Below are 16515 nucleotides of genomic sequence, written 5' to 3' on the forward strand. Positions count from 1 at the left end.
AATGAACAACACAATAAATGAAATTAAAAGTACTCTACATGGGATCAATAGCAGAAAAACTGAGGCAGAAGAACGAATATGTGACCTGGAAGATAAAATAGTGGAAATAACTACTGCAGAGCAGAATAAAGAAAAAAGGATGAAAAGAACTGAGGACAGTCTCAGAGACCTCTGGGACAACATTAAATGCAACAACATTCGAATTATAGGGGTTCCAGAAGAAGAAGAGAAAAAGAAAGGGGCTGAGAAAATATTTGAAGAGATTATAGTTGAAAACTTCCCTAATATGGGAAACGAAATAGATAATCAAGTCCAGGAAGCAGAGAGAGTCCCATACAGGATAAATCCAAGGAGAAATACGACAAGACACATATTAATCAAACTGTCAAAAATTAAATACAAAGAAAGCATATTAAAAGCAGCAAGGGAAAAACAACAAATAACACACAAGGGAATCCCCATAAGGTTAACAACTGATCTCTCAGCAGAAACCCTGCAAGCGAGAAGGGAGTGGCAGGACATACTGAAAGTGATGAAGGAGAAAAACCTGCAACCAAGACTACTCTACCCAGCAAGGATCTCATTCAGATTTGATGGAGAAATTAAAATCTTTACAGACAAGCAAAAGCTGAGAGAGTTCAGCACCACCAAACCAGCTTTACAACAAATGCTAAAGGAACTTCTCTAGACAAGAAACACAAGAGCAGGAGAAGACCTATAATAAAGAACCCAAAACAGTTTAGAAAATGGGAATAGGAACATACATATCAATAATTACCTTTAATGTAAATGGACTAAATGCTCCCACCAAAAGACACAGGTTGACTGAATGGATACAAAAACAAGACCTATATATATGCTGTCTACAGGAGACCCACATCAGACTTAGAGACACATACAGACTGAAAGTAAGGGGATGGAAAAAGATATTCCATACAAGTGGAAACTAACAGAAAGCTGGAGTAGCAATTCTCATATCAGACAAAATGGACTTTAAAATAAAGACTATTAGAAGAGACAAAGAAGGACACTACATAATGATCAAGGGATCGATCCAAGAAGAAAATATAACAATTGTAAATATTTATGCACTCAGTGTAGGAGCACCTCAATATATAAGACAAATACTAACAGCCATAAAAGGGGAAATCGACAGTAACACATTCATAGTAGGGGACTTTAACACCCCACTTTCACCCATGGACAGATCATCCAAAATGAAAATAAATAAGGAAACACAAGCTTTAACTGATACATTAAACAAGATGGACTTAATCGATATTTATAGGACACTCCACCCAAAAACAACAGAATGCACATTTTTCTCAAGTGCTCATGGAACATTCTCCAGGATAGATGATATCTTGGATCACAAATCAAGCCTTTGTAAATTTAAGAAAATTGAAATTGTATCAAGTATCTTTTCCGACCACAACGCCATGAGACTAGATTTGAATTACAGGAAAAGATCTGTAAAAAATACAAACACATGGAGGCCAAACAATACACTACTTAATAATGAAGTGATCACTGAAGAAATCAAAGAGGAAATAAAAAAAATACCTAGAAACAAATGACAGTGGAGACACAACGATCCAAAACCTATGGGATGCAGCAAAAGCAGTTCTAAGGGGGAAGTTTATAGCAATACAAGCCCACTTTAAGAAGCAGGAAACATCTAGAATAAACAACCTAACCTTGCACCTCAAGCAATTAGAGAAAGAAGGACAAAAAACCTCCAAAGCTAGCAGAAGGAAAGAAATCACAAAAATCAGATCGGAAATAAATGAAAAATAAAAGAAGGAAACAATAGCAAAGATCAATAAAAGTAAAAGGTGTTTCTTTGAGAAGATAAACAAAATAGATAAACCACTAGCCAGACTCATCAAGAAAAAAAGGGAGAAGACTCAAATCAATAGAATTAGAAATGAAAAGGGAGAAGTAACAACTGACACTGCAGAAATAAAAAAGATCATGAGAGATTACTACAAACAACTCTATGCCAATAAAATCGACAACATGGAAGAAATGGACAAATTCTTAGAAATGCACAACCTGCCAAGACTGAATCAGGAAGAAATAGAAAATAAGAACAGACCAATCACAAGCACTGAAATCGAAACTGTGATTAAAAATCTTCCAACAAACAAAAGCCCAAGACCAGATGGCTTCATAGGCGAATTCTGTCAAACATTTAGAGAAGAGATATCACCTGTCCTTCTCAAACTCTTCCAAAATATGGCAGAGGAAGAAATACTTCCAAACTCATTCTACAAGGCCACATCACCCTGATACCAAAACCTGACAAGGATGTCACAAAGAAAGAAAACTACAGGCCAATATCACTGATGAACATAGATGCAAAAATCCTCAACAAAATACTAGCAAACAGAATCCAACAGCACATTAAAAGGATCATACACCTTGATCAAGTGAGGTTTATTCCAGGAATGCAAGGATTCTTCAATATACGCAAATCTATCAATGTGATAAACCATATTAACAAGTTGAAGGAGAAACACCATATGATCATCTCAATAGATGCAGAGAAAGCTTTCGACAAAATTCAACACCCATTTATGATAAAAAAAAAAACCAGCAGAAAGTAGGCATAGAGGGAATCTTCCTCAACATAATAAAGGCCATATATGACAAACCCACAGCCAACAGCATCCTTAATGGTGAAAAACCGAAAGCATTTCCACTAAGATCAGGAACAAGACAAGGTTGCCCACTCTCACCACTCTTATTCAACATAGTTTTGGAAGTTTTAGCCATAGCAATCAGACAAGAAAGGGAAATAAAAGGATTCCAAATCAGAAAAGAAGTAGTAAAGCTGTCACTGTTTGTAGATGACATGATGCTATACATAGAGAATCCTAAAGATGCTACCAGAAAACTACTAGAGCTAATTAATGAATTTGGTAAAGTAGCAGGATACAAAATTAATGCACAGAAATCTCTTGCATTCCTATACACTAATGATGAAAAATCTGAAAGTGAAATGAAGAAAACACTCCCATTTACCATTGCAACAAAAAGAATAAAATATCTAGGAATAAACCTACCTAAGGAGACAAAAGACCTGTATGCAGATAATTATAAGACACTGATGAAAGGAATTAAAGATGATACAAATAGATGGAGAGATATACCATGTTCTTGGATTGGAGGAATCAACATTGTGAAAATGACTCTACTACCCAACGCAATCTACAGATTCAATGCAATCCCTATCAAACTACTACCGGCATTTTTCACAGAACTAGAACAAAAATTTTCACAATATTTATGGAAACACAAAAGAACCTGAATAGCCAAAGCCATCTTGAGAATGAAAAACAGGTGGAGGAATCAGGCTCCCTGACTTCAGACGATACTACAAAGCTACAGTAATCGAGATAGTATGGTACTGGCACAAAAACAGAAATATACATCAATGGAACAGGATAGAAAGCCCAGAGATAAACCCAAGCACATATGGTCACCTTATCTTTTTTTTTCTTTTTTTTGTGGTACACGAGCCTCCCACCACTGCGGCCCCTCCCGCTGCAGAGCACAGGCTCCAGACGCGCAGGTCCAGCAGCCACGGCCCACGGTCCTAGCTGCCCCGTGGCACACAGTACCCTCCCAGACCAGGGCACGAACCCGTGTCCCCTGCATTGGCAGGCAGACCCCCAACAACTGCGCCACCAAGGAAGCCCATGGTCACCTTATCTTTGATAAAGGAGGCAAGAATGTACAGTGGAGAAAGGACAGCCTCTTCAATAAGTGGTGCTGGGAAAACTGGACAGGTACATGTAAAATTATGAGATTAGACCACTCCCTAACACCGTACACAAAAATAAGCTCAAAATGGATTAAAGACCTAAATGTAAGGCCAGACACTATCAAACCCTTGGAGGAAAACATAAGCAGAACACTCTATGCAATAAATCACAGCAAGATCCTTTTTGACCCACCTCCTAGAGTAATGGAAATAAAAACAAAAATAAACAAATGGGACCTAGTGAAACTTCAAAGCTTTTGCACAGCAAAGGAGACCATAAACAAGACCAAAAGACAACCGTCAGAATGGGAGAAAATATTTGCAAATGAAGCAACTGATAAAGGATTAATCTCCAAAATTTATAAGCAGCTCATGCAGCTCAATAACAAAAAAACAAACAACCCAATTCAAAAATAGGCATAAGGGGCTTCCCTGGTGGCGCAGTGGTTGAGAGTCCACCTGCCGATGCAGGGGACGCGGGTTCATGCCCCGGTCCAGGAAGATCCCACATGCCGCGGAGCAGCTAGGCCCGTGAGCCATGGCCGCTGAGCCTGCACGTCCGGAGCCTGTGCTCCACAACAGGAGAGGCCACAACAGTGAGAGGCCCACGTACCACAAAAAAAAAAAAAAATAGGCATAAGACCTAAATAGACATTTCTCCAAAGAAGACATACAGGTGGCCAAGAGGCACATGAAAAGATGCTCAAAATCACTAATTATTAGAGAAATGCAAATCAAAACTACAATGAGATATCATCTCACACCAGTCAGAATGGCCATCATAAAAAATCTAGAAACAATAAATGCTGGAGAGGGTGTGGAGAAAAGGGAACACTGTTGCACTGCTGGTGGGAATGTGAATTGGTTCAGCCACTATGGAGAACAGTATGGAGGTTCCTTAAAAAACTACAAATAGAGCTACCATATGACCCAGCAATCCCACTACTGGGCATATACCCTGAGAAAATCATAATTCAAAAAGAGTCATGTACCGAAATGTTCATTGCAGCTCTATTTACAATAGCCAGGACATGGACACAACCTAAGTGCCCATCATCAGATGAATGGATATAGAAGATGTGGTACATGTATACAACGGAATATTACTCAGCCATAAAAAGAAACAAAATTGAGCTATTTGTAATGAGGTGGATGGACCTAGAGTCTGTTATACAGAGTGAAGTAAATGAGAAAGAGAAAGACAAATACAGTATGTTAACACATATATATGGAATTTAGGGAAAAAAAATGTCATGAAGAACCTAGGGGTAAAACAGGAATAAAGACACAGACCTACTAGAGAATGGACTTGAGTTTATGGGGAGGGGGAAGGGTAAGCTGCAACAGAGCGAGAGAGTGTCATGGACATATATACACTACCATACGTAAAATAGATAACTAGTGGGAAGCAGCCACATAGCACAGGGAGATCAGCTCAGTGCTTTGTGACCACCTATAGGGGTGGGAGGGAGATGCAAGAGGGAAGAGATATGGGAACACATGTATATGTATAACTGATTCACTCTGTTATAAAGCAGAAACTAACACACCAATATTTATACTCCAATAAAGATTTAAAAAAATAAAGAAAAAGAAGATGCGGTACATATATATAATGGAATATTACTCAGCCATTAAAATAATGGAATAATGCCATTTGCAGCAACATGGATGAACCTAGAGATTGTCATACTGAGTGAAGTAAGTCAGACAGAGAAATAGAAATATTGTATGATATCCTTTATATGTGAATCTTAAAAGAAATGATACAAATGAACTTATTTACAAAACAGAAACAGACTCACAGACTTAGAGAATGAACTTATTGTTACCCGGGGAAGGAGAGGGGGGCATGGGGGATGGCATAGTTAGGGAGTTTGGGATCAACATGTACACACTACTATATTTAAAATGGATAATCAACAAGAACCTACTGTGTAACACAGGGCACTCTGCTCAATGTTATGTAGCAGCCTGAATGGGAGAGGAGTTTGGGGGAGAATGGATATATGTACATGTATGGCTGAGTCCCTTTGCTGTGCACCTGAAACTATCACAACATTGTTAATCAGCTATACCTCAATATAAAATAAGAGTTAGAAAAATAAAAATAAAAAAGGCTACAAATGAACTTACGTACAAAACGGAAATGAAAACAAAAGATAGACCATATTTGCAGCTATAAAACAAGTCTGAATAAATTTTAAAGAAGTCAAATCACTCCAAGTATGTTCTCTGACAAAATTAGAAATTAAATAAATAATGAATATCAGAAAGGTATCAGGAAAAAACACAGTATTTAAAATGTAAACAACAACAACAAACAAACAAAACCTGAGCTCATGGACATAGAAAACATATTGGTATTTGCCTGAGGCGGGGGATCTGGGGATGAGTAAGTCATAATGTAATTTACAGCAAGGTGACTATAATTAATAATACTGTGTTACATAATTTTAAATAGCTAAGGGAGTGAATCTTGAAAGTTCTCATCAGGAAGAGTAAAAATATTGTACCTATGTTTGGTGATGGGGTTACATAGACTTAATGTGGTGATCACTTTGCAGTGATACAAATATCAACTCATTATATTGTATATCTGAGACAAATATAAATTTATATCAATTACACCTCAATAAAAGCTAAACAATTTCTAAATAATCCAAGATTTAAAAAGTGATAAAAATTTATTGAACTCAATGATAATTAAAACAATGTATCAATATGTGTGGGCTGCAGCTAAAATAGTATGTAGAGGGAAATTTACAGAAATCAACAACTTTGTTAGAAAAGAAAAAGATTTCCCAGATGAATGATCTTAACTTTCACCTTATTAAGAAGCTAGATAGAGAAAAGCAAATGAAACCTAAATTAAGCAAAATGAATCAAATAATAGAGATAAAAATAGAAATCAATAACATTGAAAATATAAACCAAATAGAGAAAATCATCAAGATAGAAGATGATTTTCTTGTTGAAAGACAGCAGTGAGTGAGGAGGCAGAGTTCACGTCTCCCCACAACTAGGGAGCCTGCTGGATGCTGGTGGGGGACCTCAATGTCTAAGGAGTTGGGAGGAACCCCCGAGTGACTGGGTATATCATGGGGGGAGTAAGGGGGGAGGAGAAGTGGAAGGTAGACAAGACCTGCACCACTGAGTTGTGGCTGGGAGTAGGGAGGGTTTCCCATGCCTGGAGGGACTCTTGGGGGCTCAGAAGATGGGGGAATCATGCCTAGTAATTGCCCCACCCACTCAGGTCCCAGCAGCCTGCTTGGCACCGGGGCTGAGTCCTCCATTCTCCAGGGCCCCCTCCAGCCTCGTGGGTCCTAGGGGTATTGGAAGAAGGAAGGAAAGGGGAAGAGGAGGAGAGGCAGATGGTGGTATGGACCCTCTAGTACTGGAGTATCAGAGGAGGTGTGGTGGGTGTTTCACCTGTCCACTCAGCCCTAGGAAGCCTGCTGGGCTACCAGACCTGGTCCTCCATTCTCCATGTCACCCTCCAGTTTTGTGGTGGTTTTAAGGACATAGGAGGGAGAGAGGAGGGGTAAGAGGAGGACAAGTGGATGGGGAGGACCCTCCAGGACCAGATCATCAGGCTAAGTGTCATGGGCATTTCCCCCACCCACTCAGCCCCAAGAAGCTTGTTGGGCTTCCAGGTCTGGTCCCGTGCCTTCCAGGGCCCCCTCTGGCCATGTGGGTCCTAGAGGCACAGGAGGGAGGGTTGGGGAAGAATAAGAGAGACCAATGGGGAGGTTCACTCTGGGAAAGGAAGATCAGGGGGAACATGCTTAGCATTTCCCATGCCCACTCAAGTCCAGGGAGCCTGTTGAGGTATGAAACCTTGTCCTCCACCCTCCAAGACAAGAGGCACTCCTGGGTCCCTCTTGCTGTGTTAACCCTAAACCCCAGCCCCCCAAAGACCTTTGCTTGGCCCCATGGGTCCTAAGCATAGGATCCAACCACTGCCTAAACCCTGGCCCTGCCTAAGCCCTGTCCCCCAGAGCCAAGGCCTTTTCTGGCTCCCCCCCCCCCGCTTTTTTACTATTGTGGTTCTGTTTTACCTTGTGGTTGTTGTTTCACTAATATTTTAAATTTTTTATTCTTTCTAACATATCTGTTAGTTTTCTATTCTTATTTTATTTTTTACTCTTTGTTATTGTTATGCTCCTTTTTTTCTTTTCCTTTCACTTTTTTGGCTGCCCCATGTAGCTTGCAATATCCTTGTTCATGAGCCAGGGGTCGGGCCAGAGCTCCTGTGGTGGGAGCTCTGAGTCTGAACCACTGGACTAACAGAAAACCTCAGACCCCAGGGAATATTTATCAGAGTGACATCTCCCAGTGTTCTTCATCTCAGCACTAAGACCCAGCTCTACAGAACAGCTTACAAACCCCACTGCTGGAAGCCTCAGGCCAAACAACCACTAAGACAGGAACACAATCCCAACCATCAAAAACAAAAAATGAGATGACAAAAAAATCTCTCTCAGATAAAGGAGCAAGATAAAAAACTCCAAGAACAAATAAATGAAGAGGAAATAGGCAACCTACCTGAAAGAGAATTCAGAGTAATGATAGTAAAGTAGAATGGAGGCACAGATTGACAAAATATAAGAAATGTTTAACAAAGATCTAGAGGAACTAAAGAACAAACAAACAGAGATGAACAGCACAATAACTGAAATGAAAAAAACACTAGAAGAAATCAATAACAGAATAACAAGCAGAAGAAAGAATAAGTGAGCTGGAAGACAGAATGGTGGAAATAACTGCTGCAGAGCAGAATAAAGAAAAAAGAATGAAATGAACTGAAGACAATCTCAGAGACATCTGGGACAACACCAAAGACACCAACATTCAAATTGTAGGGGTCCAAGTAAAAGAAAGGGTCTGAGAAAATATTTGAAGAGATTATGCTGGAAAACTTCCCTAACATGGGAAAGGAAATAGTCACCCAAGTTCAGGAAGTGCAAAGAGTCCCATACAGCAAAAACACTAGGAGAAACCACCAAGACACATATTAATCAAACTAACAAAAATTAAATTCAAAGAGAAAATATTAAAAGCAACAAGGGATAAGCAACAAATAACATACAAGGGAGACACCATAAGGTTATCAACTGATTTTTGCAGAAACTACAGGCCAGAAGGGAGTGGCAGGATATACTTAAAGTGATGAAAAAGAGAAACCTACAACCAAGATTACTCTACCCAGCAAGGATCTCTTTCAGATTTGACGGAAAAATTAAAATATTTACAGACAAGCAAAAGCTAAGAGAATTCAGTACCACTAAGCCAGCATTACAACAAATGCTAAAGGAAATTCTCTAGGTGGGAAACAAAAGGGAAGGAAAAGACCCACAAAAACAAACCTGAAACAATCAAGAAAATAGTAATAGGAACATACATGTCAATAATAACCACGAATGTAAATGGAATAAATGCTCCAACCAAAAGACACCAACTGGCTGAATGGATACAAAAACAATACCCATATATATATGCTTTCTACAAGAGACCCACTCAGACCTAGTGGGTCTACAAGAGACCCGCTACATACCGAAAGTGAAAGAATGGAAAAAGGTATCCCATGCAAAAGGAAATCAAAAGATAGCTGGAGGAGCAATACTTGTATCAGATGAAATAGATGTTAAAATAAAGACTGTTACAAGAGATAAGGAAGTACACTACATAGTGATCAAAGGATCAATCCAAGAAGATATAACAATTATAAATATTTATTTACCCACATAGGTGAACTACAATGCATAAGGCAAATGCTAACAACCATAAAAGGGGAAATCAACAGTAACACAGTAATAGTAGGGGACTTTAACACCCCCAATTACACCAATGGACGGATCATCCAAACAGAAAATAAATAAGGAAACACAAGCTTTAAATGACACAATAGACCAGATAGATTTAATTGATATTTATAGGACATTTCACCTGAAAGTGGCAGAATACACTTTTGTCTCAAGTGCATATGAAACATTCTCCTGGATAGATCACATCTTCGGTCAAGACTTGGAAAATTTAAGAAAATTGAAATCTTATGACACATCTCTCCTGACCACAACACTATGAGATTGGAAATCAATTACAGGAAATTTTTTTTTAAATACAAATACATGGAGGCTAAACAGTGTGCTACTAAATAACCAAGAGATCACTGAAGAAATCAAAGAAGAAATTTAAAAATACATAAAAACAAATGACGATGAAAACACAATGACCCAAAACCTATGGTACAGAGCAAAAGCAGTTCTAAGAGGGAAGTTTACAGCAATTAACTCTCACCTCAAGAAAAATTTCAAGTAAACAATCTAAACTTACACCTAAAGCAACTAGAGAAAGAAGAACAAAGAAAACCCAGAGTCAGTAGAAGGAAAGAAACCATAAATATCAGAGCAAAATTAACTTAAATAGAAATGAAGAAAACAATAGCAAAGATCAATAAAACTAAAAGCTGGTTCTTTGGGAAGATAAACAAAATTGCTAAACTTTAGCCAGACTCATCAAGAAAAAAAGGGAGAGGACTAAAATCAATAAAATTCAAAATGAAAAAGGAGAGATTACAACTGACACCACAGAAATACAAAGAACCATAACAGACTACTACAAACAACTATATGCCAATAAAATGGACAACCATGAAGAAATGGACAAATTCTTGAAAAGGTACAATTTTCCAAGACTGCACCAGGAAGAATTAGAAAATATAAACAGAATATAAACAGAACTATCACAAGTAATGAAATTGAAACTGTAATTTAAAATCTTCCAACAAACAAAAGTCTAGGACCATATAGCTTCAAAATATAAACAGAACTATCACAAGTAATGAAATTGAAACTGTAATTTAAAATCTTCCAAAAAACAAAAGTCTAGGACCATATAGCTTCACAGGCAAATTCTATCAAACATTTAGAAAAGAGCTAACACCTATCCTTTACAAACTCTTCCAAAAAATTAGAGGGAGGAACACTCACAAATTAGTTCTAGAAAGCCACCATCACCCTGATACCAAAACCAAAGATATCACGTAAAAAAAAATTAAAGACGAATATCACTGAAAAAGAGATGCAAAAATCCTGAACAAACTACTAGCACAGAATCCAAGAATACATTAAAAGGATCGTACACCATGATCAAAGGGATTTATCCCAGGAAGGCAAGGATTCTTCAATATACGCAAATCAGTGTGATACACCATATTGACAAATTAAGGAATAAAACCATATGATCATCTCAATAGATGCAGAAAATCTTTTGCTAAAATTCAACACTGATTTATGATAATAACTCTCCAGAAGGTGGGCATAGAGGGAACCTTCCTCAACATAATGTAGGCCATATATGACAAACCCACAACAAATATCATACTCCATGGTGAAAATCTGAAAGCATTTCCACTAAGATCAGGAACAAGACAAGGATCTCCACTCTCACCACTCTTATTCAACATAGCTTTGGAAGTGCTAGCCACGGCAATCAGAGAAGAAAAAGGAATATAATTAATAAAAATTAGAAAAGAAGAAGTTAAACTGTCACTGTTTGCAGATGACATGATACTGTATGTAGAAAATCCTAAAGATGCCATGAGAAAACTACCAGAACTAATCAACGAATTTGGTAAGGCTGCAGGATACAAAATTAATGTATAGAAATCTCTGAGATTCCTATACACCAACAATGAAAAATCAGAGAGCGAAATTAAGGAAATACCCCCATTTACCATCACAACAAAAAGAATGAAATACCTAGGGATAAACCTACCTAAGGAGGCAAAAGACTTATTCTCAGAAAACTATGAAATACTGATGAAAGAAATCAAAGATGAGGAAATGTATCATGTTTTTGGATTGGAAGAATCAATATTGTGAAAATGACTATATTACCCAAAGCAATCTACAGATTCAATGCAATCCCTTTCAAAATACCAATGGCATTTTTCACAGAATTAGAACAAAAAACTTTACAATTTGTATGGAAACACAAAAGACCCCGAATAGCCAAAGCAATCTTGAGAAAGAAAAATGGAACTGGAGGAATCAGGTTCTCCATCTTCAAACTATACTACAAAGCTACTGTAATCAAGACAGTATGGTACTGGCACAAAAACAGAAATGTAGATAAATGGTACAGGATAGAAAGCCCAGAGATAAACCCATGCACATATTGCAACCTATTTTATGACAAAGGAGGCAAGAACATACAGTGGAGAAAAGACAGCCTCTTTATAAGTTGTGCTGGGAAAACTGGACAGCTACATGTAAAAGCATGAAATTAGAACACTACCTAGCACCATACACAAAAATAAACTACAAATGGATTAAAGACCTTAATGTAAGACCGGACACTATACAACTCTTAGAGGAAAACATAGGAAAAACACTCTTTGACATAGACCACAGCAAGATCTTTTTTGACCCAGCTCACAGAGTAATGAAAATAAAATCAAAAATAAACAAATGGGACCTAATTAGAGTTAAAAGTTTTTGCACAACAAAGGAAACCATAAACAAGACAAAAAGACAACTCTCAGAATGGGAGAAAATATTTGAAAATGAAGCAATGAACAAAGGATTTATTTCCAAAATATACAAACAACCCGTAGAGCTCAATACCAAAAAAACAAACAGCCCAATTAAAAAATGGGCAAAAGATCTAAATAGACATTATCCAAAGAAGACATGCAGATGGCCAAGACACACATGAAAAGATGCTCAACAGCACTAATTATTAGAGACATGCAAATCAAAACTACAATGAGGTATCACATCACACCAGTCAGAATGGCCACCATCAAAAAATCTACAAAAAGTAAATGCTGGAGAGGGTGTGGAGAAAAGGGAACCCTTTTGCACTGTTGGTGGGAATGTAAATTGATACATTCACTGTGAAGAACAGTATGGAGGTTCCTTAAAAACTAAAAATAGAACTACCATACAACTCAGCAATCCCACTACTGGGCATATACCTTGAGAAAACCATAATTCAAAAGGACACATGTACCCCCATGTTAATTGCAGCACTATTTATGATAGCCAGGACATGGAAACAACATAAATGTCCAACAACAGATAAATGGATATAGAAGATGTGGCAATATATACAATGGAATATTACTCAGCCATAAAAAGGAATGAAAGTGGGTCATTTTAAGAGATGTTGATGGACCTAGAGTCCATCATACAGAGTGAAGTAAGCCAGAAAGAGAAAACAAATATCATATATTAATGCATATATGTGGAATATAGAAAAATGGTATAGATGATCACATTTGCAGTGCAGGCATATAGATGTAGATGTAGCGAACAGACATGTGGAAACAGTGAGGGAAGGGAAGGGTGGGATAATTGGGAGATTAGGATGGACATATATACACTACCATGCTTAAAATAGATAGCTAGTGGGAACAAGCTGTAAAGCACGGGAAGCTCAGCACAGTGCTCTGTGAAGACCTAGATGGGTTGGATGGGGTGGTGGTGGTGCGAGGGAGGTTCAAGAGGAAGGGAATATAGGTATACATATAGCTGATTCACTACATTGTACAAAAGAAACTAACACAGCATCATAAAACAATTATACTCCAATACAAAAAAAAGAATTCATTATTTGAATAAAAATAAAGAGAAACCTTGATGCATTATAGTGAACTTGAAGTATCTCAAGGAAAAAATACCACTAAAAAAGCCACCAGAAAAAGAAAAAAAAACTTATCTGAGAGGAGTAACAGTTAGACTGACACCAGAGTTCTTATTAGAAACAATAGTAACAAGGGCATAATGTAATAAAATATTGCAAATGCTGAGCAACAAATAATAGTCAACTGAGGATTCTATATTGATAGAATATATCAATATGTTTATTGATATTTTTTCATCAGTAACAGTGAAAATAAGACAAAGAGTGAGAAAATTTACTAACCACTGATCAATCCTGACTGGAAAGTTTATTAAAAGCATACTTCAGGAAAATAAAAATTGAATCAAAAAAAGAATGCAAAAGTACCAAGGTGAGTGAAGAAATTAGTCAACATAGAGTTAAATTTAAATTAACACTGGAAAACATTATCTTTAATACTGATTAATTTGAGCATTTAAAAAATAAGATAGAAATAAAATTCTAACATAATAGAATGTAAAATTTGTTATATTCAAAAATATAACATGGAAGTTGTGGAACAGTGAAGCAAGGATTTCAATGTCAGAAAAATCTGCTTATTTAATTTGAACACATAAAAGAGAAAAAATATTGACATTTCAATTAATATAGATAAGGCATTTCATAAAAATCTAACAACCATTTATGTGGAAAACTAATGGCACACTGGCTAAAAAGTAATGTCTTCTATTTGATACAGAGTAGTGTATACAAAACCAGCAGTATATATCACATGTAATGATGAATTTTTTTTGAGTGCTCTCATTAAAGTCAGGCAGAAGCAAAACAAGAATGCTTATTGCTATTGCTCCTATTATTTGTCCTAGATTGCAAAAAGATATGAAAAATAAATAAAATTTATTTTATTTTTAAAATTTAATTTATTTTATTTATTTAAAATTGTTATTATTTTCAAAATATATGAATATCTACATAAAAATCCAAGATAATTGACACATAATTAGAATTCAGAGAATACAGCAAAATTTTTTGATACATGCTTTATATAAAATATTTTCTTATATATCAGAAAAAATTAAACTATTTTAAAAGATTGTTATCTACAACAACAATAAAACTATAAAATACTTGGGAAAAACTTAAACTGGTGTACTTGTAATCCAAAAATGGATTGACAGAATAAAATAGAGAGCTCAGAAATAGGCCCACATATTTATTGAAAGTAGGTCCTGTATATGAAAGGCGACACCTGGAGAGATATATCTTCACACTTTAAATCAAAGGTAAGGGCACAGGCTATACAGGAGGAAGCAAAGTGAAACGGCTCTGTATTTCTAGTCTATAGTAATAAGTGCAGGAACTGGATAAGCAGAAGATGGCAAAAGCCCTCCTGGACCTGATGTGTTTCAGAGAAACAAAGGAGACAGAGGTACACAAAGAACTACACAGAGAAGTCATGTTTGCAGAAAATAGTCTGTTATTTTAACTCTCTCTGTAGTGTTAATGCTAGTATGTTTCATGTTCATAAATATGAATTTGGGAATATGGGAAGTGTTTGTCATATTATTCTATATGTCTAAAATATAAAAACAAAACCAAAAGATCAATATTATATTTGGATAGAAAGCCAAATGATCTACCAGCAAAATTCCTTTGCACTGTCACAAACAGGAATAGCAATAACTAGTATGTCTGCAAGCTAGCATATATTTCAGTTTAGAGTCCATGGGACTCAAGTTATATATTAGATATGGATACATAGAGTGTGCTTATACAAGAAGTACTTAAAGATTTTGGTTGTTATTCTGTTCATTATGAAAACTTACACTGCAGGAGAAGAGATTTTGTTTGGGATGAATTAATACTTTGTGATCCATAGTTAAAACTAAAGAAACAAGAGCTCTGCATGAAGCAAGACTGGATTTCCTACAGAAATAAGAGGTTGTAACTGAATGTGTGCCTATACATAGCTCCTTCATTCAGAGAATAATTTGTGTCTGTATCTAACCAACTGTATCTCTTACTGTTGGTTAGCAAATGTGATAAAATAGCCACTGAGACTGAATTTCCACTATCTTATGCAATGGCAGATCCAGATATTGTGGGACCTGAAGCTTATACAATTATGGGTACCCTCTTGAAGAAAAATAATATGAAATTACAAATGCAAAATTAGGAATTAACTTAATATTTATCTCCTCTGTTTTCATATTCATTATCTAAATATTTTTAGATACTGTGATTCTTATACTGAGCTCCATGATTTTGACCATCAGAGGTTTTAATTTTTATTTAAAATTAAATAAAAGAATTTATGACATTTTGAAGTTTCTGCCTGCCTACAGATAGATACTGATAATATAATATTGGACATATCTTAAAATAAAATCACATTAAAATGCTGTAACAGAGCATAACAAAATACTTTTCAGAACTGAATGCAACCAAAGAATCCAGTTACTTCCACCCACAAAGTTGGAGTATTCAGGTATATGAACATCATATTTTTATCTATTTAATATATTACAGAATTCTGAATATAGTCAGCAGTAGGAAGATTCTCCATACTTTCTAAGTCCACATTTCATTTCATTTTATTTTTATTTTTTATATTTTATTGAAGCATAGTTGATTTACAATGTGTTAATTTCTGCTGTACAGCAAAGTGATTCAGTTATATACATACATATATATATTCTTTTTCATATTCCTTTACACTTTGGTTTATCACAGAATGTGAATATATCCCTGCATTATACAGTAGGACCTTGTTGTTTATCCATTGTATATCACTAGTTTGCATCTGTTTATCCCAAACTCTCAATTCTTCCCTCTCCCAGTCCCCTCCTCCTTGGCAACTACAAATCTGTTCTCTATGTCTGAGGGTCTTCTTCTGTTTCATAGATATGTTCATTTGTGTCATATTTTAGATTCCACATATAAGTGATATTATATGGTATAAGTCTTTCTCTTTCTGACTTGCTTTGCTTAGTATGATAGTCTCTATGTTTGTTCATGTTACTGCAAATGGCATTATTTAATTATTTTTTATGGCTGAGTAATATTCCATTGCATATATATACCACATTTTTTTTAACCATTCATCTGTCAATGGA

Source organism: Lagenorhynchus albirostris, chromosome 9, assembly GCF_949774975.1.
Source record: "Lagenorhynchus albirostris chromosome 9, mLagAlb1.1, whole genome shotgun sequence".
Taxonomy (NCBI): domain Eukaryota; kingdom Metazoa; phylum Chordata; class Mammalia; order Artiodactyla; family Delphinidae; genus Lagenorhynchus; species Lagenorhynchus albirostris.